The 23,890-nt window shown below is 47.0% G+C and overlaps 1 protein-coding gene across 1 annotated transcript in view; it reads right to left on the bottom strand.

The window, feature by feature from the left end:
• Window positions 1-23,890, bottom strand: part of kif19 (kinesin family member 19) — a 241,009-nt gene that overhangs the window by 129,181 nt on the left and 87,938 nt on the right. The window lies entirely within an intron of this gene.

Here is a 23,890-nt window from a genome sequence, read left to right as displayed (position 1 = left end):
CCTGGTGGGTCCTGCCACGGGCTGGCCATTGGCTTCCGGAGGAGCCAGTAATCCCAGCCACGGGCAGGGCCGGAAAATCCCAGCTATCGTTATCAAAATTGTCAAACCTGGTGGTGGGCTTCAATGCGAGGTCAGCCTTGTTCATGAGTGGGGAGGTTTAAAACATATTTCATTACTACATACAGCATATTCACACCACACAAGTGTCAGGCAATGACCCATCTCCAACAAGAGAGACCCAACACCGTGGACATTCAACAGCTTTACCATTGCTGAATCCACCACCATCAACTTCCTAGAGCCACAAATTCAATTGGACCAGCAATTTAAATACCATGGGAACAGCACCATATAAATACCATGCACGACAGCAAGTTGCCAAGGCTCCTTTGATACCACCTTCTAAATAGATGACCCCTACCACCCAAAAGAACAAGGGCAGCAAATCAATGTGCAAGTTGCTTTCCAAGCCGCACCCCCAAAGTTATATCGCTGTTCCTTCACTGTGTTAAAAGCCTAGAACTCCCCTCCTAACAGCACTCTGGGTGGACCTACACCACATGGACTGCAGTGGTTCACAAAGGTGGCTCACCACTTTCTTTTCAAGGACAGTTAGGGATGGGCAATAAATGCTGTCCTGGTCACATCTCATGTTGTTTCCTAATTGAGATAATGGATTCCAAGATTATTAATCCGTTTGAAAAGGAATATTTCAACCAAAAGATTTTGAGAACAACTGGTTTAGACAGATAAGATCAACCCCCTCTAATCCTTGTTAACTCTCTTTGATCAGGTTCATAAGGCCATTAGAAATGGGATCAGGAGTAGGCCGTTCAGCCCTTTGAGCCTGCTCTGCCATTCAGTAATATCATGGCTGATGCCATGGGAATGTCCCTTTAAGAAATGTGTGCTTATCAAATAGCTTCAGTGATGTCATTGTGTGGGTGGAGCTGGGCTGAGGTTCTGGCGTTTACTCTCATTTTGAGCTGGGAGCTATCTGTGGCTCTATTTTACTTTCGGTTTGGACAGTTGGGAGCTGCATTCAGACAAAGAAAGTTGATTTCGGTCTCTCCCTATATGTTAAAAGCTGTCCAGATCAGTTGATAATTTAAAAGTGATACCTGTTTTCTGTAAAGAATTCAAACCTCCTGTTTTGTGAAAAAGGGATTGTCTGATTTATGGATGTTGTTACTTGAGTGAATCAGTAAAAGGGAAGTTATTAAGGGTTAAATATAGAGTACTGTACCTCTGTGGGATATGTATGTTTGTAGTTGATAAAAATGCTTATTGTGTGTGTTTATAAATGTTAACTGAATTTGTAGAATAAACTTTGTTTTTGATTTAAAGTGCTTAAGGCCTCTGTTGCATAACACCTGAAGAGTAGGCCCTTGTGCTCCTCATAACCAAAATCTATAAACTGTTGTCAGTCAGGTGAACTCCATGATATACTTTGGTGTTCTCTAACCCTGGCCCATAACACCGATTTGGTTATGACCTAAACTTTACTTCCTGGCCTATCCTCCATTACCCTTGACTCCCTTGTCAATTAAAACTCCATCTAACTCAGCCTTGAATATATTCAATGGCCCAGCCTTCATTATCTTCTGTGGAAAAGGATTGCAAGGATTATTTCCATCTTAAATGGAAAACTCATTTTTAAACTATGTTTCCCGAACGTGATTTTAGCAACAGCCTGCCAGTCACCTGTGGTGATATGCATCACTGTAGATACACAAGGGGTTAATGTAAATACACATAGACTAGCTAGACACTAGAGGGAGCACCAGAGACATGACACACAGACACTCAACCAATAGGTCAGTAAGATAGGACACGACCAATGGGCATTCACGACACACACAGAGGTGGCACAGGGGGGCATTACACCAACCCATATATAAAGGACACAACACGCATGATCTTCCTCTTTCCAGTGGAGACACTCAATGAGTACAGACACAGGGTTGATTCAACATCACACCCACCACTTGGATTGTAGCAGACTGGTTTGTCAGTCTGAGCAGCTATAAAAGGATTAACAGTAGAGGCGAATCAGAATAGGAGAATTGTAAATAGTTTAATAAACGTGTTGAAGTTATCTCCACGTCTCAACCTTCCTTTGTCAGCGTGAACATCAAGGAAGCAGCTTATGCTATGCCAAGAGCATAACAAGACATCACCCACACCCCCTTTCCCTCTTTTTGCCATTTCCCACCCGATTATCAATAAAATACTAAGTGCCAGCAGCGAGCGTGGCAAACACGCAGTGAGCAAACACGCAGATAGCAGTGAGGGAATCTTTTTATTGGTGAAAACTGACGTCAATTGGCCGCACTGCTTCTCTGGGCAGCCTGTTAAAGAGCTTCCTGGTCAAACACGGAGGCTCTGAATCATGTCCACAACTATCCTGCCCAGCTCCATTGCCACTAACATAAGACTTGAAAGCACAAAGGTGGCACCAATAATTTTCAAAATGAAATTTCATTGTGAAATACTTCACATTACATTGGTTTCACTTCATTCATGTTTGCATCATCGTTCTTTGTTGAGACTAGCTTAGTCAGAGAGCTAAATGTACTGGCACAACTCATGGTTGGCACACACTGATGCTACAGGAGAGTTAGGTACATTTCCACTATTGTGAAAAAAAAATGTGTTTTTTTGTTAAACTCTTTATTGAATGTTGATATTAGAGTCCAGTGTTGTACTCCACACTCTGTGGGACATGGTTGAACTTGCAGGCTCAGCTGGCCCTTCGTTTTGTGCATTGTAGAGGATACTGTCAAAGATCACTCCCAATGGGGTAATTGAAATACGCTGGGTGAATTCAAAGCCCTGCACAGACTTTGCCAACACCCTGAGATGGGCACACATTTGGACAGTAATGACCTTGCCCTTTAGGCACCCTTTCGGTGCCCTTTAGACACCTCACTTCCTTATCTTGCCTGACTGCCCCCATTACCCCACCACCATCACCACACCTATGATTAACCCCCCCTCCCTGCGCCCTCTCCCCCAACCATCTGTCTTTTCTGGATTTCCCTCTTCCACCTCCCCTCCATGCTCTAACTCCACTCCACAAGCCCCCTCACCACTGACTCACCCCAGCTGGTCCCGGGCCTCAATGTAAGAGCCCACCCCCCTGCTCCCCTCCCTTGCACAGAGCTGACTGGTCCACTCCACCTTTAAATGATGATGAATCGGCGACAAGGAGATTCTCATGGGCTGCTGACTTTATCTTGGAGGTGAGACTTAACTTATAGAAGTTTTACATTAATGCGTATTCATGGCACGCAAAGTAGGAAGGTACCACATGTTGACCTGATGCTCGACACGCTGCTGACTTCATCAGCAGCTCAATCCATCGTCGGCAAAATCTAAATTTCCCATCCCAGCTAATGAACTCGCCTTTCTGACACTTCTCCAGTCCCTGGGGGGCTTCATAAAATGCCCCAATCCAGTTTGAGATTCCCTCACCAGTGGAGATGTCCTTTCAGCATCTACCCTGTCAATCCCTCTCAGAATCTTATATCATTCACTCAGCTCACCTCCCATTCTTCCGATCATCGTGAAGGTTTTCCAAGTCCTCGATCACTTGGTTCCTAGATTTCAGTAACTTCCCCCATTCTATTGTGGAACTTCAGAGGAAAACGTCTTCACCCCAGAATTGTGTTTCAAGCCTAAACCACTCCGCCATCTGCACTCAGCAGCGGCCCTAGGGTTGCTGGCGCCCCGGGCAAGCTGAACTTCGGCGCCCTTACAAGTGCCAATTTTAAAGGCCTCCAGCGCTGCGCTCCATCACCTTTCCCCGCTGCGGATAGCCTTTTCCTGCTCCCCTCGGCGGCCCTCCTCCCGCCAAAGACCCTCCGTGCAGCCACTGCCTCACACAGACACTGAGCAGCCGCCAGCGGCTGAACCAGACCAGCAGGCGGCCGCACAGGGGGCGGGGCCGGGGCCGGGGCTGAAGGAGCATCCCACGTGACTCCGGGCTGCGCGTGGGCAGCTACTGAGCATGCGTAGCTGCCATCAAGCGGAGGCAACATGTTGCAAATGCGCAGATCGTCCTTAGAATCTTACAACCTTTCGGCCACTGAATGGCGCCCCCTAGCACATGGCGCCCCGGGCGACTGCCCGAGTTGCCGGTACCTTGAGCCGGCCCTGTCTGCACTGTTATCTACAATAGTTACTGTCAATCCCTACAAAGTTCATTAATCATGTGGGGAGCAGCAACTTTGTTGCTCAAAGTTGGGGAATATGTTACTTGCAGATAATGTAATCGAATTTTATCGGGCATGTTGAAAATGTACATCCACTTTTTAAAATGTATGGAGTGTAGCCATCTAAGATGGACACCAGTGAATACAAAATGGAAGACTGCAAAGAGTGCAGGGAAAAACGGACATGGTCAAAAGCAAACAGCTTGCAGAAGCTTTCAGCATTGGGACACTTGCAAAAACCGGTTTCCCGACAGCTGCAGAGTTCAGGTAGCGCTGTTAATGGGAAAGCCATCTACATACTAATGAGGTAATACCGGGACAACCCCGGGCACAATAGATACACTCAAGCATCTATTGATACTTTCAAAAGCGAAGCAGACACGATGGAGCCAGCGGAACCAGGACAATGAGTCCTAAGAACTGCCCCAGCCATCAAGGAACGACACTAGGATAGGGGGGTTGAAATCATATCGATTGGGGAAAGGCCCAATCGATACCCAGCAGGTGAGGAAGCCCGCCCCAAGGGGCACGGACCTCCTGGGACCTATAAAAAAGAAGGTCCCGCACATAGTTCGGTCTCCTGTCTCCAGCCTCCGACTCCAGCCTCCAGATCCTGTCTTTTACACCAGGCGTCGAGCAGCAGCCATCGATAAGTAAGTGCCAAAACGACGATCGCTACCTTGACCCAGGCATTACTTATACCCGTGCCGACCAGTAGTATCAAGAAGTTGCAGACCAGAACGAAGGCCTTGTTCCCTGACCTTGCCTGTTCCTTCTTAGATAAGTATTAGTCGTTTAATGGTAGAGAAGTAAGTTAGTCTTTAGCGTGTGCATGAGTATTTATTATAATTGTTATAATAAACTCTAAATGTTTGGACTTACTAATTGGTGTATAGCTTTATTGCTTTGAACTTGACCTTGACGGTTGTGACAGTGTCTCTTACGGCACCTGGCGACTCCAGAGCATAGAAATACGAAACAGAGCCAAACGAGTGTTAAGCACACTGCCTCTATTGGAGGAGTGTTAAACACACTAACTCAGAACGAGCAACAGGAGGACAGTTAAACATTTAAGTATTCATCAGCTTTCAATGGTAGCAGTAATCCAAATTGTTCCTTTGACATTGTCAAATAAGTTTATTTACTTATATAGGAAATAAAAACTATTGCATAGTGAAATCATTGTTCAATAATGCAAAAAAGCGTGGCTTGCAGGATCACTCTCTGTTCTCTCAAAGTGTCTCTGACTGGGTGCTTCCTTCAGGCTTTACAATGTTTTAATGTGTCTCCTCATATTTCCCACTATGTTGACCATTCAGATTAATATGGCTGGTATGGGCTTTCTTCCCAGTTACTGCACAACAAGAAAATGAGGGATCTTGTGTATATAAACTAATTCAAAACAGTTAAGTTACAGAACATTACTGCGCACTGTGGCTAACAGACAAAATTACCACACACCAGCCTCACATGTCACAGTGGTACATTGCAGCAAAAGTCCCAATTTAATCTCAGTGTAATAGGCTCAGTTTAAATATTGCCACTTCTACCACTTCCACCAGGGCAGCACGGTAGCACAAGTGGATAGCACTGTGGCTTCACAGCGCCAGGGTCCCAGGTTCGATTCCCCGCTGGGTCACTGTTTGTGCGGAGTCTGCATGTTCTCCCCGTCTGAGTGGGTTTCCTCCGGGTGCTCCGGTTTCCTCCCACAGTCCAAAGACGTGCAGGTTAGGTGGATGGGCCATGAAAAATTGCCCTTAGTGACCAAGAAGGTTAGGAGGTGTTATTGGGTTACGGGGATAGGGTGGAAGTGAGGGCTTAAGTGGGTCGGTGCAGACTCGATGGGCCGAATGGCCTCCTTCTGCACTGTATGTTCAATGTACCACACTCTGCATTTCCAAACCCAGCCAATTCCAGTGGCAGAAATGCAGAAAATAGCCTATTAAAGTACCTGGATCTCAAAAAAGCAACTAGTCTTGAAGAAAATAAATAAAGATGATAGCTGGGCTTGTCCCAGAAATATTTCTTCACGAAAAAAGAAAAACAGCACTTGCACAAACTGATTGTCTTGTTTAACTTCTGTAGGGACAAACACTAAATAGAAACACCGTAACTACAATTCTCAGAAAACACCAATTAGTCCTAAACTGATACTTACCCAAAGTTCATGCACAATTAACAGTACTGGGAGGATACTTAGCCCCAACAGCTGCAGAGCTGCTTCAAGGTAAACCAATCTCTCAGAAGAGGGCTTAGATACATAGATACATAGAACATACAGCGCAGAAGGAGGCCATTCGGCCCATCTCAAACAGCTATTAGGCCCCGGAGACAGGCTTGGGTGAAGGACGCCTGTCCTCTCCTAATATGGCAGATGACACACCTCACGCTGTAAATGTGTATCCGCTTCTTACCCACCATAATTGGGCCTTAATAACCTGAACAGCATCTGAAATAGAGGAACGTACAACTAACTTCGCACCATTCAGTTTCAATTATCCAGTTTGTTTCCAAAGACCAATACCAAATTGTATTTTAATGCATTAAGCACATGGCAAATAATAAATCATTGCGTAGTGTCAAACAATAATTTATTTTACCCCCCCACCCCCACCACACACATATATGATTGGGTCATTTTTGCAATACTGATAAGTGATCAAAAATAAAGCAATAATCTGTCTTTCATGGTTAGCTGGGAGCAGAGTTACAATCAAGCTTCAAAAAAATTATGGGGTGTAATTTTACGTGACGGCAGAGCAGGACCATTCATAACTCCAATGACTTTGGTGGAACTGGAAGAGTCAGGCGGGAATGCTGGTCAAATTCCGCCAGTGGTGCTTATAATGACTAGCAGTTTCTGAATGTCCTCCCCTCAGTGAAAGGAAACCATTGCGACAACACAAGGCAATTGGAAGATGATGTAAAATGGCCACTGTCTGATATTACTACCGCCCACCACCTAGTATTTCCTCTACAGATGGAGATGTGGACAAAGCCTGAGGCGAGATCAGCTCATGTCTGCTGTATGTTTACTGAGCTTCAGTGAACCTTCCCACATTACAGTGTCATCAGCAGAATGGGACACCAACCATGTATTTCATTTGGTAAGTAACAAAACTCATCAACATTTTATTCCTGCTCTGTTTCAGCAACACTGCCCTTTGGAAAATCATGAAGGAAGCATAGAGAAGTTGGGATTAGGAGATCTGTCTCTTTGGGCAGCTGGAATTATCGTGGACATCAGAGGAAAAGAGCAGCTGACCCGGAAGAATTAACAGGTTCTGTAGTACGTTGATTGACACATCCTGCTTCATCTGAAATCACTGAATCAGATGATAACACTCTTCAAATAGAATGGCAATTGTCAGGGGCAACTTAAACACGTCGCAATGTTTACTGAACACTAGTCAGTATTTGAAAAACAGGTTTGACTACCGTGAATCACCTGAAGCAGAGGAAATTTGAACACAAAGGGATCAATTCATGCTGTATATCGATATATTTAGAGGTATCATCACATAGCTGGCTCGACATATTTTTAAAGTAAATGTTACTAGAAATACAAAATGTTTTTTTTTAATGAAATCTTTTGACCTTTTTCTGCTTTTGAAATTGCTTCTGAAATACATTCCACTTTGTTTGGTTGACTTTGTTCATGATGAAGGTTCCTGCATCAGGGACTTCTGCTCCTGCGCTTACACATTAAGGGTCTGACGTAGCTGACTACTCAAACACTTGTCTTTCCAAACCAAGACTGATGGTGACCTGATGAAGACCTTCTCTGCCCTGGCTTTCTTTTAGGGAATGGGATGTCAATTGAACATTTTGAATCTGAGATTGATGTCCTTTGCTTGTGACGCAGAGGCAGTGAGGGTTATAGAAAAAGCAGGAAGACAGAGTCAAGATGCAGGTCGGCTGGGCTCTAACTGATTAGTGACATAGGTTGGAGCATTGAATAGCCTGTTCCTATCATCCCAGCCTAGCAATAGGTTGCCAAGCAAACAACAATTACCTCTCCTCCATTTAGGCTACCAGAATCTTAGACACACAGAAATACCCTGCTCCCCTCCTCGACCCCAACTCATGGAACACAAGGAGAAACAATCAAGGGCATGAATGCAAAAACCGTCAATTTTTTTTAAAATGCACAGCAATAATTAAAGCACCTGAGGGAAGAAAGGAAGGAGAAAGCAGAACACCACCATCTTTTGGAGTCAGTCACAGCTGCGGCAACCTCAATGCGTCACATGCATGATAAACAGCAGGTTGTCAACAGAAATTTCTGTTTATCCACCTGAGTAAAAAGACAGCAGAGCAGCAGAATTGATTGAAATTAGGTTATTGAAGGATCCCTCTGAAATAGATGTTGCTTCCTGTCGTTGTGCAACCTTGATGGTAATTGTGAAGAGCAGCAGGATAATCTCAGCATCCTGGCCCATAAATCTTTACCGTATTCATTTTCCCGGCAGGGCACCAGATTAACGATGAGTTGGTGGATTGCTGCTCTAACTCAGTTTAATAATATTAAAGTATGAGAATATACAACATGTGAAAATATATAAATCTTTCTATTTTAGTTGATTTAATTTACATCTTGAATAACATAGAGAAGGAACAATGCATTTCAATGAAGTGTATCATGTTTTCAGTGCACAAGTTCACGGCAAGATTCATTTCATATTAACACATTAAACTGTAAAGTACTTTATTGCTTCAACCCCCCCCCCCCCCCCCCCCGTAAAAGTTCAGCCACCATTTGCATTCAGCCGAATTACCCAGCGGATAATATATTCATTTGTGATTTAACACAGATTCCAACCCCCACAGCTTGACAGATGACAGTCATTAAAATCCAATCAGTTTAATGAAAAGTAGTCTCTGCAGTTCCAAACACCTGCCAACAAGCTGGATGTGAAGCAAGGAGAGAAAAGGCAGGATTGATGGAATTGGTTGTGGAAGGTCATGCTGGAACAGATCTGCCAAAATCAAATAAAACTGGGCCAGCAGTTCTGAGAGTAGAAGGGTCCGCTAGGATGTCACTGATTGTGAGCAGATAGCTTCTCTCAGAGCGGCACCATGACTCAGTGGATGTTGCATATTTTCAACATTATATATAGTTAGTTTGCAGGTACAGCAAGTGATCAGGAAGGCAAATGGAATGTTGGCATTTGCTGCAAGGAGAAATCGAGGGGGCGATTCTCCAAAATGGAGACAAAGTGTTCGCGCCGTCGTGAACACCGTTGCGTTTCACGACGGCGTGAAATGGGCACGGGGATGACCAATTCTGTCTCCCACAGGGGGCCAGCATGGCGCTGGAGCAGTTCACGCCGCTCTAGCCTCCCTTCCCAGCACCAAATGAGCGCCGCGCCGACCTGCACATGCGCGGGGGACTTCTTCAGCGCGCCGGCCCCTTCGCAACAAAGTAGGCCCGGGGAAGGGGAGAAAGAGGCCGGCCCGCCGATTGGTGGGCCCCGATTCGGGGCCAGACCCCATCGGAGCCCCCCCCCCCCCCACCCCCCTGGTGAAGGAGCGTTTTTCCCCGCCCCACAGGCCGCCCCCCGACCCTTCGCGCAGAGTTCCCGCCGGCAGCGACCAGGGGTGAATGGCACCAGCGGGACTCTGTCGTCTCCGCCCGGCCGTTCAGCCCATCTGACCGGAGAATCGGCTGCCCCGCCAATTCCAGCAGCTCGCGGCCGGCGCCGTGTCAAACACGGCGGTGCAAATGGCGCCGATTCTCCGCACCTCGGACAATCGCGTGCCGGCGTCGGGGCGTCCGGGGTTGCGGCGATTCTCCGGCCCGGCGCGGGGCCTGGAGAATCACGCCCAGAATATCTAAATAAAGCACGTTTTACTGCAGCTGCACAGGGCATTGGTGAGATCACATCTGGAGCACAGTAGATTTGGTCTCATTTGAAAAAGATATAATTGCGTTTGAAGCAGTTCAGGGAAGGTTCACTTGACTCATTCTGCGATGAGGGAATTATCTTATGAAGAAAGGTTAACAGATTAGGCCTATACCCATTGGAGTTTAGAAGAATTAGAGGTGATCTTATTGAAATATAAAGGATGAGATCTACCCGAATGGGGACAGAGTCCCTTGGCATGCAAGATCAGCCGGGTGTTTTCCAATGCTCGGAGTGCTGGGAAACACCTTACCAGCTAACGCCCATCCGGGTAGATCGGGGGCCTCGGTGGGGAACCCATGGGCCGCACTTAGTCCCGTTTTTCTGCACAGACGAGTTCCGCCCGCCGAACTCTGCCATCCATGAGACTGGGGTGCCATTTGAAAATAGGTGCAGGAGTAGGCCATTCGGCCCTTCGAGCCTGCACCGCCATTCAATGTGATCACGGCTGATCGTGCAAATTCAGTATCCCACTCCCGCTTTTTCTCCATACCCCTTGATCCATTTAGCCGCAAGGGCCACGTCCAGCTCCCTCTTAAATATATCCAACAAATTGGCCGCAACAGCTTTCTGTGCTAGAGAATTCCACAACTTTCTCAGAGAAGAAGTTCTTCCTCATCTCAGTCCTGAATGGTTTACCCCTTATTCTCAGGCTGTGACCGCTAGGTCCTGACGTCCCCAACATCGGGAACATTCTTCTTGCACCTAGCCTGTCCAGTCCCATCAGGATTTTATATCTTTCTATGAGATCCCCTCTCATTCTTCTAAACTCCAGTGAGTACAAGCCCAGTCAATCCAATCTTCCTTTATATGTCAGTCCTGCCATCCTGGAAATTAGTCTGGTGAATCTTCGCTGGACACCCTCAATAGCAAGAATGTCCTTCCTCAAACTAGGAGATCAAAACTGCATACAATACTCAAGGTGCAGCTCACCAATGTCCTGTATAACTGCAGCAAGACATCCTTACTCCTATACTCAAATCCTCTGGCTATGAAGGCCAGCATCCCATTAGCTTTCCTCACCACCTTGTAGCCACCTGGGGTGGCCACTGCCCAACACAAAATGGAAGATTACAAAGAATGCAGGGAAAATGGACATGTTGCAAAAGCAAGCAGCTTGCAAAAGCGCTTGTGTATTCTGGCTGCTGCAAAAACCAGACAGCACTGTGAAAAAAACAAGTTAGCATACTAATGAGGCGATTCCCGGTGATTCCCAGGTACAATGGAAACAAGTTAACTCAAATCGCTACATTGAATAGAAGGCCAGACTTCTCGGCACCAAGAAAAGTCCAAAACAATAAGCCCCAAGAACCGCCCAGTGATCGAGGGACTGCCCCGTTATTGGGGAAATTCAAATCAATCGATTGGGAAGAGACCCAGTCGATTGCGAGTGTATAGAGGGTCCGCCCAGGTGGGCGCGAGACCCTGTGAGAGGTATAAGACAGAGACCCCGACCCCAGCTCGCTCTCTTGACCAGCTCCTCTTAGCCAGCGCTCTCCTTGTCCACCGTTGCAGCAGAAGACCTTGAGAAGAGGAGGCTTGGTCAGCAGCCGCCATCAAGTAAGTGTCACACAACACATGCTACGAGAGTAGACACTCCTGACTCCTTTCGTCCACACCGACTGGAAGCCTACGGATCCAGGACAAGGCTAGAGGCCGTTGTTCCCTGATCCGGCAGTTCCCTTATCCAGATAAGTATTTGGCCTATTAGTGGTAGGATTAGCCTAGTCTTGTAGTTTTATATGCATAATTAGTAGATAACTGTATTATAATAAACGTGTCTTGTTTGAACTTACTAACTGGTGTATGGAGTTATTGGTCTGAACTTGAACTTGAAACTTGTGGCGGTATCTTAAGGATACCTGGCGACTCTAGAGCTAAGGAATGAAACAGAGCCAAATCGAGTGTAAAGCACACTCACCCAGAACGAGCAACAGCCTGATGTTCCTGCATGCCAACTTACAGCGACAGTTCCACCATGACACCTAGGTCTCGTTGCACTTCCCCTTTTCATAAACTGCCGCCATTCAGATAATCTGCCTTCCTGTTTTTGCCACCAAAGTGGTAACCTCACATTTACCCACATTATATAGCATTTGCTAAGTATTTGCGCACTCAACCAACCTGTCCAAGTCACCCTGCAGCCTCTTTGCATCCTGCTCACAGCACACACTGCCACCCAGCTTAGTGTTGTCTGCAAATTTGGAGATATTGCATGCAATTCCTTCATCCAAATCATTTATGTATATTGTGCACAGCTGGGGTCCCAGCACTGAACCCTGCGGTACCCCACTAGCTATTGTCTGCTACTCTGAAAAGGACCCATTTATTCTCACTCTGCTTCCTGTCTGCCAACCAGTTCTCTACCCACGCCAATACATTACTCCAATACCATGAGCTTTAATTTTGCTCACTAATCTCCTGTGTGGGACCTTTTCAAAAGCCTTTTGAAAGTCCAGATACACAACATCCACTGGTTTACCCTTGTCAACTCTACTGGTTACGTCCTCAAAAAATGTCAGAAGATTTGTCAAGCATGATTTCCCTTTAATGAATCCATGCTGACTTCGACCGATCTTGCCCTGGCTTTCCAAATGCTCAGTTATTTCATAGTTATTTAAAGAAATCAATAAATGGTTTTCATCTCCAGGTGAACCCCTCTGCCGACACCCTCAAAGCGAACTTGACCTTCTCCAGCCCCTGAATGCTGCCAGGTCACTCACCCTCACCCTCACCGTCACCGTCAGCGGCTCCAAGTCCCACCACCCTAGCAAATTCATCTTCAGGCTAATAGGGAGGCAAAGGCATCTGCCTCTCTCACTCCCTGGACTCCCGGATCTTCCGACTCTCCGAATATCGCCACCTCTGGACTCGGATCCACCCCACACCCAGCACCTCGGACACCATGTTCGAGAGCCCCTGCCAGAATGCCCTAAAACTCGGACACGCTCGAAACATGTGGACGTGATTTGCGCCCCCCATCCCGCACACCGCCCACCCCTATCCTCCACTCCGCAAAGAACCTACTCATCCTTGCCACCTTCACATGAGCCCTATAGAACATAGAACAGCACAGCACTTCGGGCCACGTTGTTGTGCCGACCACTTATTTTAATCTAAGATCAACCTAACCTACATCCCTTCAATTTGCTGCTGTCCATGTGCCTGTCCAAGAGTCGCTTAAACGTCCCTAATAATTCTGACTCCACCACCTCTGGTGGCAGTGCATTCCACACACCCACCACTCGATGTGTAAAGAACTGACCTCTGACATCTCCCCGATACCTTCCTCCAATCACCTTAAAATTATGTCCCCTCATGACAGCCATTTCCAAGCTAAAAGTCTCTGGCTATCCACTCTATCCACGCCTCTCGTCACCTTGTACAACTCCATCAAGTCACCTCACTTCCTTCTTCGCTCCAGTGAGAAAAGCCCTAGCTCCCTCAACGTTTCTTCATAAGACATGCCCTCCAGTCCAGGCAGCATCCTGGTAATTCTCCTCGGCACCATTTCCAAAGCATCCACATCCTTCCTATAATGAGGCGTCCAGAACTAGACACAATATCCCAAGTGTGGTCTAACCAGGGCTCTACAAAGCTGCAGCAAAACCTCGCAGCTCTTAAACTCAATCCCCCTGTTAATCAAAGCCAACACACCATATGCCTTCTTACCAACCCTATCAACCTGGGTGGCAACTTTAAGGGATTTAGGTACGTGGACCCCAAGATCCCTCTGTTCATCTACACTTTCTAGAATCATGTCTTTAACACTGTATTCAGCATTCAAATTCGACCTTCCAAAATGAATCACTTCACATTTATCTAGATTGAATTCCATCTGCCACTTCTCAGCCCAGCTCTGCACCCCGGCCTCTCACCTTCCGATCAGCCGTACCCCTTTTTGAGCCAGCCCCTGCGACATTCCAGGCCCACCCTCGGATTTCTACTGTCATCAATCTCTTCCCAACTGCGACACACCAACCACACCCATGTCAGCATCCCTCCCCCCTCCTACTCCACTCTCAAACAAAGAACCAATCAACCCTCCCCTCCCCACATACACCTTCCTCCTGGCAACCCCCACCCCACTCCCATTAACTAGCCCGCCCAGCTAGCATGGTGGCCACCGCCCAAGGCTCCGACTACCCTTCCTCCCTCCGGTTTCCCTCTCCCCCTCAACCAACCCAGCCGTCAAACCCTAAAGAGTAACAAACGGCGCAGTCACCATCACTGCTCCCCGCCAAGACCTGGCCCAGAATACCCACCACCAACCACTTTAGAAAACACAGAAAACTCCTCCAAAGTTCAATGTCCTCAGACTCCTCCCAGTCCATCGCCCCTCATAAAATCCATCACCTCCTCTGGCGTGTAAAAATAGAGCTCTCGCTTCTGCAAAGTCACCCGAAGGCTGTCTGGGTACAATACCCAAAACTTCACCCTCTTTTTGAAGAGGACAGCCTTAACCCGATTATACCCAACCCTCCTCTTCGCCAGCTCCGCACCCAGGTCTTGGTACACCTGCAGTTAATTCCCTTCCTCGGTACATTTCCTGGTCTGCCTCGCCCATAGAAGGATCTTCTCTTTGTCCAGAAAGCCATGCAACCGGATGCCCTCGGTGGCCCGCCCGCCCATGGCCTCCTCCTCAGCGCCCTGTGCACTCGTCCACCTCCAGGGGCCAATCAGAGGCCCCCCCTCCCCCACCAATTTCTCCAGCATCCTTCCTACATACACCACAGCCTCTGCCCCTTCAATGCCTTCAAGTATCCCGGAAATCCTGACATTTTGCCTCCTGGAGCGATTATCCAGATCCTCCACCTTCTCCCTCCCTCCTAGTCCGGGGGTCCATCCACCAACCATGCTAGAGGAGTGTTACCTTCCCCACGCACTCCTGTACCTTTCGCCCTCAAATACAATGCCCTTCAAGTAGGAGAAAGACCAAAAAAAATAAATTATTGCTTGAGTGGGAGCCATCAAATGGGCAACCATTCATTCCATGGCCACCACCAGAGGTTGAGTTGGACAGATTTCTGATAGACATGGGGGATGTTATAACCTGCCTGCTTACCATTGGCTGGGGACTAATGACAATCCCACAATCCTGTGGGAGTATGAGCTTCCCCAATGGGGGGGGAGAGAGAGAAATCATTAGCAGACTCCCTGCATAAATAGAGCTGGCCAGTTTGGAACCAGGGAGAGAGAGGAGTGGGCAGCAAGGGAAGTTGCTGCTGCTGTTGTATATATGTTACTGTAAATAAATGTTATTTCTTTGTATCCTGAAAACTCGTGCTGGATTCTTCGTGGCCCTCACAAAAGGGGGATTAAAGGTTATGGGGAGGATGGCAAAGTGGAGCTGGTAAGTATAGACTTACTGAATGGAGCAGGCTTGAAGGGCTGAATGGCCTACTCCTGTTCCTAAATCCTATGTCCTATAACTGAGGGCAGTGTTTCACAAACTGTGTGACATGGAACCCTGGGGGTCCATAGGAGAGATCCAAGGGTGCATGGTAGACCCGGCTGTTTTAAATTTGAAAATGCTGTCCGTCTAGCTTGTCCAATCGAAGACAGTTTTCACACTATGATGGCAACTGATAGGCCGAGCCTATCAACAGCCAAGGCACTGAGAAGCCAGCCTCTGATTGGATGAGCTGGAAATAATGGCAAAATCAATATTTTATATCCAGGCAAAGGTGAGAGTGAAAGCGTTCAGACAGCGGGACAGGCAGCGGAGTAAAGTAGGCAGTGGAGTAAAGTAGGCAGTGGAGTAAAGTAGGCAGTGGAGTAAAGTAGGCAGTGATCTTGAATGGTGGGAGAGGACATAGCCTAGGAGGAGAGGGGAGGTGGTCACGGAATGATGAAGGGGAAACAGCAATCGAGCAATGTTGAGAGAGGTGAGTATGTGTGTGTGTGTCAGAGAGTGAGATGAGTGTGTGCGTGTCAGAGAGTGAGATGAGAGTGTGCGTGTGTGTGTGAGAGAGTGAGATGAGTGTGTACGTTTGCGTGTGAGAGTGAGATGAGTGTGTGTGTGCGTGTGAGAGAGAGATGAGTGTGCGTGTGTGTGAGAGAGTGAGATGAGTGTGTGGGAGGTGAGTGTGTGTGAGAGGTGAGTGTGTGTAAAAGATGGGTCTATATGTATGTGTTTGTGTGTGAGAGAGGGAAAGATGGGAGTGTAAATGTGTGTGTGAGAGAGACAAAGAGATGTGTGAACGTGCATGTATGTTTTTGTATGTGAGGGAGAGAAAGGTGGGAGCGTGTAGGTTTGTGCGTGAGAGAGAAAGGTGAGATTGCGAGTGTGTGAGTGACAGATAGGAGTGTGCGTGTGAGAGAGATAGGAGTGTGTGAGAAAGATAGGAGTGTGAGAGAAAGATAGGAGTGTGAGAGATAGATAGGTGTGTGTGCGTGAGAGAGATAGGAGTGTGTGTGACAGAGAGAGATAGGAGTGTGTGAGAGAGATGGGAGTGTGTGTGAGAGAGAGAGATAGGAGTGTGTGTGAGAGAGAGAGATAGGAGTGTGTGTGTGTGAGAGAGATAGGAGTGTGAGTGTGAGAGAGATAGGAGTGTGTGTGTGTGAGAGAGATGGGAGTGTGTGTGTGTGAGAGAGATGGGAGTGTGTGTGTGAGTGTGAGAGAGAGATAGGAGTGTGTGTGTGAGAGATAGGCGTGTGTGTGTGTGAGTGTGAGAGAGAGAGAGATAGGAGTGTGTGTGTGAGTGTGAGAGAGAGATAGGAGTGTGTGTGTGAGAGATAGGCATGTGTGTGTGTGTGTGCGAGAGAGAGAGATAGGAGTGTGTGTGAGAGAGAGAGATAGGAGTGTGTGTGTGAGAGAGATAGGAGTGTGTGTGTGAGTGTGAGAGAGAGATAGGAGTGTGTGTGTGAGAGATAGGTATGTGTGTGTGTGAGTGTGCGAGAGAGAGAGAGAGATAGGAGTGTGTGTGAGAATGAGGGAGACATGGTAGTGCATGAAAGTTCATTTCAACCGTGTTGTGACTCCAGGTCAGGAGTGACCACGCGCTGGCCCAGGGTGTCGTAACAGTTCTAAGCTGGAAAAGTTAGGGAAACCCACCTGACCTCAGGGACCTTCCGTCTTTGAATCCAACCCATACCAAAAGTAGCCGAGAAAGACACAGGTTGCAATGTTTGTGAACAGTTTCAGTCCTCATGACAACCTCAATTTCAAGGAGCAGATAACGAAAGAAAAATAACAAGACTATTGCAGACAGCTGGTTCATTATATGCCTTAAATAACAGATAATTAAAATGATTCCAGGTGACTGCAGATGTTCAGATGTTTACATCATTATAGTGTGATTTCTGGTTCAGCTCCGATCATTATTTTGCTATTGGCTTTACCAGCGGAAATGGGTTCTTTTAGTTTTTATCTGCATCAGTTGGCAAAATATTTGAGGGGATATTGTAAACTTTAAAGAATCAGCAGAAAAATGTTAACTTTTTGTTCTTTTCAATTTCAAATTGCTCCTCTATCTAGCTTATTATTGCCAAACAAGGATGGGACTGTTTTATTTTTCAGACCCTATACCTAATGTTTGCATGGATGGAAGTCTCTGGTTTTTACAGATCTCCCCATTGTGCACGCACCATGCCTTGTTTGGGGTTGACGCCGTTAGAAACCTACTGTGATTTTCGCCGACATGACCCGTGGCCACGGCGGCGGGACTTCGGCCCATTCGGGCCGGAGATTTGTTGACAGTAAAAATTAAATGAAATCCCGCCGGCGCCAGCTGTTCTCAGAGGCTGCCGGCGGGATTTGCACAACGCCGGTTTTTGGCCGCTAGGAGAATTCAAAACCCGGCGGGAGCGGGAATAACGCCGCCGCCGGCCGATTCTCCGACCCTGCGTGGGGTCGGAGAATTTCGCCCCTGGTTTGTGATGCAGATCAAGGCCAGCAGCACGAGTTCAATTCCCGTACCAGCTGAGAATTCTGAATTCTCCCTCTGTGTACCTGAACAGGCGCCGGAATGTGGCGACTAGGGGCTTTTCACAGTAACTTCATTGCAGCATTAATGTAAGCCTACTTGTGACAATAAAGATTATTTACATTTATAACCTAACAATTTTTGTAAACAGATGCCTATATTGCCAGGGGAGGCGGTGGCAAAGTGGTATTGTTGCTGGGCTAGTAATCTAGAAAACCAGGATGATGATCTGGGAAGCTGGGCTCAAATCCCACCATGGCAAGGTGATGGTATTTAAACTCAATTTTTAAAAATATGGAATTAAAAGTCGAATGATAACCATCATCAATTGTTGTAACCCATCAGGCTCACTCATGTCCTTCATGGATGGAAATCTGCCATCCTTATCTGGTCTGGCCTACATGTGACTCCAGACCCACAGCAATGAAGTTGACTCTTAAATGCCTTCTGAAGTGGCCTAGCAAGCCGCCCAATTGTATTCGACTGCTACAAAAACACAAAAAAAGGAATGAAACCAGATCGACCACCCAGCATCGACCCAGACACCATAAACGGCAAAGGAATGAAACCAGATAGACCTGTCGACCCTGCAAAGTCCTCCTGACTAACATCTGTGCCAAAGTGGGGAGAGCTTTCTCACAGACCAGTCAAGCAACAGACAGAACTGGCCAGGTCCTAAAGGACATACCTGGGACTGCAGTTGGTGGTGAGGGAACCAACAAGATGGAAAAACAAACTTGACCTCATCCTCACCAACCTGCCTGCTGCAGGTGCCTCTGTCCATGACTGTATCGGTAGAAGTGACCACCACAGAGTCCTGGTGGAGACAAAGTTCCATCTTCACATTAAGGATACCCTCCATCGTGTTGTGTGGCACTACCACGGTGCCAAATGATAGACTTAGAACAGATCTAACAACTCAAGAATGGGCATCCATGAGGCACTGTGGGCCTTCAGCAGCAGAAGAATTATACTCAACCACAATCTGCAACCTCATGGTCTGGCATATCTTCACGCTACCATTACCACCAAGCCAGGGGATCAACCCTGGTTTAATGAAGATGCAGGAGAGCATGTCCGAAGTAACACCAGGCATACCTAAAAATGAGCTGCGAACCTGGTGAAGATACAGCACAGTACCACTTGTATGCCAAACACATACGGTAAAGGTAAAGTTACCATAGGCTGCTTTCCACTTTGAGGGGGAGAACAGATTTGTGTTGATTTAACCTGAGGGTCACCACAACTCAGGTGAGGGGCAAAGTTGAGAAGGGACTTTGTGAATAACCTCAGCTGATAAGGGAATTTAACCCACGCTGCTGACCTCCCTGGTTTGCGTGCCAAACAGCAGAGCTACGCGATTCTACAACAAACACATCAGATGGGCAGCATGGTAGCACAGTATGTAGCACCGTTGCTTCACAGCACCATGGTCCCAGGTTTGATTCCCGGCTTGGGTTACTGTCTGTGTGGTGTCTGCACGTTCTCCCCGTGTCTGCGTGGGTTTCCTCCGGGTGCTCCGGTTTCCTCCCACAAGTCCCGAAAGACGTGCTTGTTAGGTGAATTGAACATTCTGAATTCGCCCTCTGTGTACCCGAGCAGGCGCCAGAGTGTGGTAACTTGGGGATTTTCACAGTAACTTCATTGCAGTGTTAATGTAAGCCTACTTGTGACAATAAAGATTATTGTTTTTAAAAAATCTAAGCTCTGCAGTCCTGCCACATCCCGCCGTGAATGGTGGAGGATAATTAAACAATTCACTGGAGGAGGAGGCTCCACTAATATCCCCATCCGCAATGATGGAGGACTCCAGCACATCTGTGCAAAAGGCAACGATGAAGCATTCGGAATAATTTTCAGCAGAAATGCCGAATGGATGATCAGTCCAGGTCTCCTCCGGAAGCCCCCAGCATCACAGATGTCAATCTTCACTCACTACGATTCACTCCACATGATATCTGGAAATGGCTGAAGGCAGTAGATACTGCAAAGGCTATGGGCCCTGACAATATTCCAGCAATAGTACTGATAATTTGTGCTCCACAACCTGCCGAATCCCTAGCCTAGCTGTTCCAGTACAGCTACAACACTGGCATCTACCTGGCAATGTGGAAAGTTGCCCAGGTGTGTCCTGTACACAAGCAACAGGACAAATCCAACCCAGCCAATTACCGCCCAATCAGTCTACTCTCCACCATCAGCAAAGTGATGGAAGGACTCATTAGCAGTGCTATCAAGCAGCGCTTACTCAGCAATAACCTGCTTACGGACGCTCAGTTTGGGTGATTCAGCTCCTAAACTCATTACAGCCTTGGTTCAAAGGTGGAGAAAAGTGCTGAATGCTGGAGGTGAGGTGAGTGTGACTGCCCTTGACATCAGGCAGCATTTGACCGAGTGTGGCGTCAAGGAATCTGAGCAAAACTGGAGTCACTGGGATTCGGGGGAGAAAATTCTCCGCTGGTTGGAATCAGACCAGGCACAAAGTAAGATGGTTGTGGTGGTTGGAAGTCAATCATCTCAGCTCCAGGACATCATTGCAGGAGTTCCTCAGAGTAATGTCCTAGGCCCACCCATCTTCAACTGCTTCATCAATGACCTCCCTTCCATCAAAAAGTCAGAAGTGAGGATATTCAAGATGATTACACAATGTTCAGCACTAGAGAGGGGTTGGTGCAATTGTATAGGGTGTTATTGAGACCACATCTGGAGTATTGTTTCCAGTTTTGGCCTCCTTACTTGAGGAAGGATGTGGTGGCATTGGAGGCAGTTCAGAGGAGGTTCACCGAATTGATTCCGGCAATGAAAGGATTGACATATGTGGAGAGATTAAACAGTTTGGGCTTATACGCTGGGGTTTAGAAGAATGAGAGAGGATCAGATCAAAGTATATAAAATACAAAAAGGGATTGATAACCTAAGCGTAGACCAAATGTTGCCCCTTGTGGGACAATCTAAGTTGAGAGGCAGTCGATTTAAAACTGAGAGGAGGAGGAACTATTTCTCGTAGAGGATGATGAATTTGTGGAACTTGCTGCCCCAAATGCGATGGAGTCTGAATGATTAAATGGTTTCAAGAGGGAGATAGATATATTTCTAATTCAAAAAAACAGGTTAATGGGATATGGAGAACAGGTGGAGAGGTAGATTTGGATTGAATTTGTTTATTGGCACGTGTACCAAGGTACAGTGAAAAGTATTTTTCCGCAAGCAGCTCAACAGATCATTAAGTACATGGGAAGAAAAGGGAATAAAAGAAAATACATAATAGGGCATCACAAGGTACACAATGTAACTACACAAGCACCGGCATCGGATGAAGCATACAGGGGTGTAGTGTTAATGAGGTCAGTCCATAAGAGGGTCATTTAGGAGTCTGGTGACAGTGGGGAAGAAGCTGTTTTTGAGTCTGTTCGTGCGTGTTCTCAGACTTCTGTATCTCCTGCCCAATGGAAGAAGTTGGAAGAGTGAGTAAGCCGGGTGGGAGGGGTCTTTGATTATACTGCACGCTTTCCCCAGGCTTTCCCCTTGGATTTGAGACCAGGAAAAGATCCATCATGATCTGCATGAATGGCTGAGCAGGAAGGACCTACTTCTGCTCCTAATTCCTACTTTCCTGTGTACCATTCGCGACTCCTCAGATAGTGAAACAGTCCATGTCTAAATGCAGCAAGAACGGGACAATATCCAGGCTTGGGCTGACAAGTGGCAAGTTACATTCACGCCACACAAGTGCCAGGCAATGACCATCTCCTACAAGAGAGGATCTAACCACTGCCCCTTGACATTCAATGGCATTACCATTGCTGAATCCCCCACAATCGACATCCTGGGTGTTACCATTGATCAGAAACTGAACTGGACTAGCCACATTATTACTGTAGCTACCAGCGCAGGTCAAAGGCTAGGAATCCTATGGCGAGTAGCTCACCTCCTGACACCCCAAAGCCTGTCCACCATCTATAAGGCACGAGTCAAGAGTGTGATGGAATACTCTCCACTTGCCTGGTGAGTGCAGAACCAACAACACTCAAGAAGCTGGACACCATTCAGGACAAAGCAGCCTGATTGATTGCTCCATCCACAAACATTCAATCCCTCCACCACCAACGAACAGTGGCAGCCGTGTGTACCACCTACAAGATGAACTGCAGTGACTCACCAAGTTTTCCTAGACAGCACCTTCCAAAACCACTACCATCTAGAAGGACAAGAGCAGCAGATACCTGGAACCCCGCACCCTCACTCCCCCCCCCCCCCCAAACCTGGAGGTCCCCTATAAGTCACTCACCGCCCCAAACTGGAAATATATCGCCGTTCCTCCACTGTCGCTGGGTCAAAATCCTGGAACTCCATCCCTAACAGCACTGTGGGTGTACCTACACCTCAGGAACTGCAGCGGTTCAAGAAGACAGCTCACCACCACCTTCTGAAGGGCAACAAGGGATGGGCAATAAATGCTGGCCGAACCAGCGATGCCCACATCCCGTGAATTAACTTTTAAATAAATCTCCCAAGACTATCCCTGCTTTCAATATTAGATGCAAACAAAATTTATTGTAACACGTTTCCTCAGAGCTCAGCGACTGTGCTAATTTTCTTATTATTGTAAATGTGGCATTTTTCCCATTTTGAATGACAAAGATCAGCAGCTTGTGCAATATTACATTTTTGATGTCCCTCACGGAATTAGAAAGTACTGATAATGTGAATTGCGATGACATAAAATCTTTTAATGTCATTGGCATAATACAAATTTGATTTCCCAAAAAGTCTTGATAACTCATTTAGTGGTTTTATTTTTCCTACAAATGACATGAATAACATCCATAATGTATAATTACAATATCTTTGACTTTTTGCAACAATGCAAATGTCTAGACGAGTTCTCCCGGAGTGGTTCATAAGTGACTGAGTCAGAGTAACACACACAATATGAAATAAAACTGAGCAGTTCCAGCAATAAACTCACCTCAAATTGTCTATGTCAATGTCTATTTTCAAAAGTCTTTTGTAATCATATAATCCCTACAGTGCAGAAGGAGGCCATTCGGCCCATTGAGTCTATGCTGACCCTCTGAACGAGCATCCTACCAAGTCCCACTCCCCCCCCCCCCCACACCCCATCCCTGTAACCCCATAACTCCACCTAATCTTTTGTACATTATGGGCAATTCAGCATGACCAATTCACCTAACCTGCACATCTTTGGACTGTGGGAGGAAGCTCCGGAGCACCCGGAGGAAACCCACACAGTCACGGGGAGAACGTGCAAACTCCAAACAGACAGTCACCCAAGGCTAGAATTGAACCCGGGTCCCTGGAGCTGTGAGGCAGCAGTGCTAACCACTGTGCCACCGTGCTGCCCTATGATGTCCATTACCCTACAGGGAAAGAGGTTCAACAATTAATTCTCAGTTTTGATCCTAGTAGTGTCCAAGTTACAAAGAGCGCGTGGAGAGTAGGAGTGTTTTCCAGATGCGATGAGCAAGAAAACGTTGGCTATTCTTTCAATATGTCAACGTCAATTCTGTAAGTATGAGTTCAGGATTTCATGTTGTTGACTCCATTTGCAAACCAATGGAGGGGTGTGTTTTGATGTGCCACATTAGATTTAGATTTTTCATGTGTACCGATGTACAGTGAAAAGTATTGTTCTGTGTACAGTGCAGGCAATCGTTTCATACGTGAAAAACATAGGCCATACAATAAATACACAATGGTTGATTGGGGTCTATGGTGGGAGGGTGGGTCTTTAGTGGGGGGGTCTCTGGTGGAGGGTGTCTCTGGTGGGGAGGTCTCTGGTGGGGGGGGGTCTGGTGGGGGGGTCTGGTGGGGGGGT

The sequence above is a fragment of the Scyliorhinus canicula genome, chromosome 18 (assembly GCF_902713615.1).
Source record: "Scyliorhinus canicula chromosome 18, sScyCan1.1, whole genome shotgun sequence".
Taxonomy (NCBI): Eukaryota; Metazoa; Chordata; class Chondrichthyes; order Carcharhiniformes; family Scyliorhinidae; genus Scyliorhinus; species Scyliorhinus canicula.
This window is presented reverse-complemented; position numbering and strand designations above follow the sequence as displayed.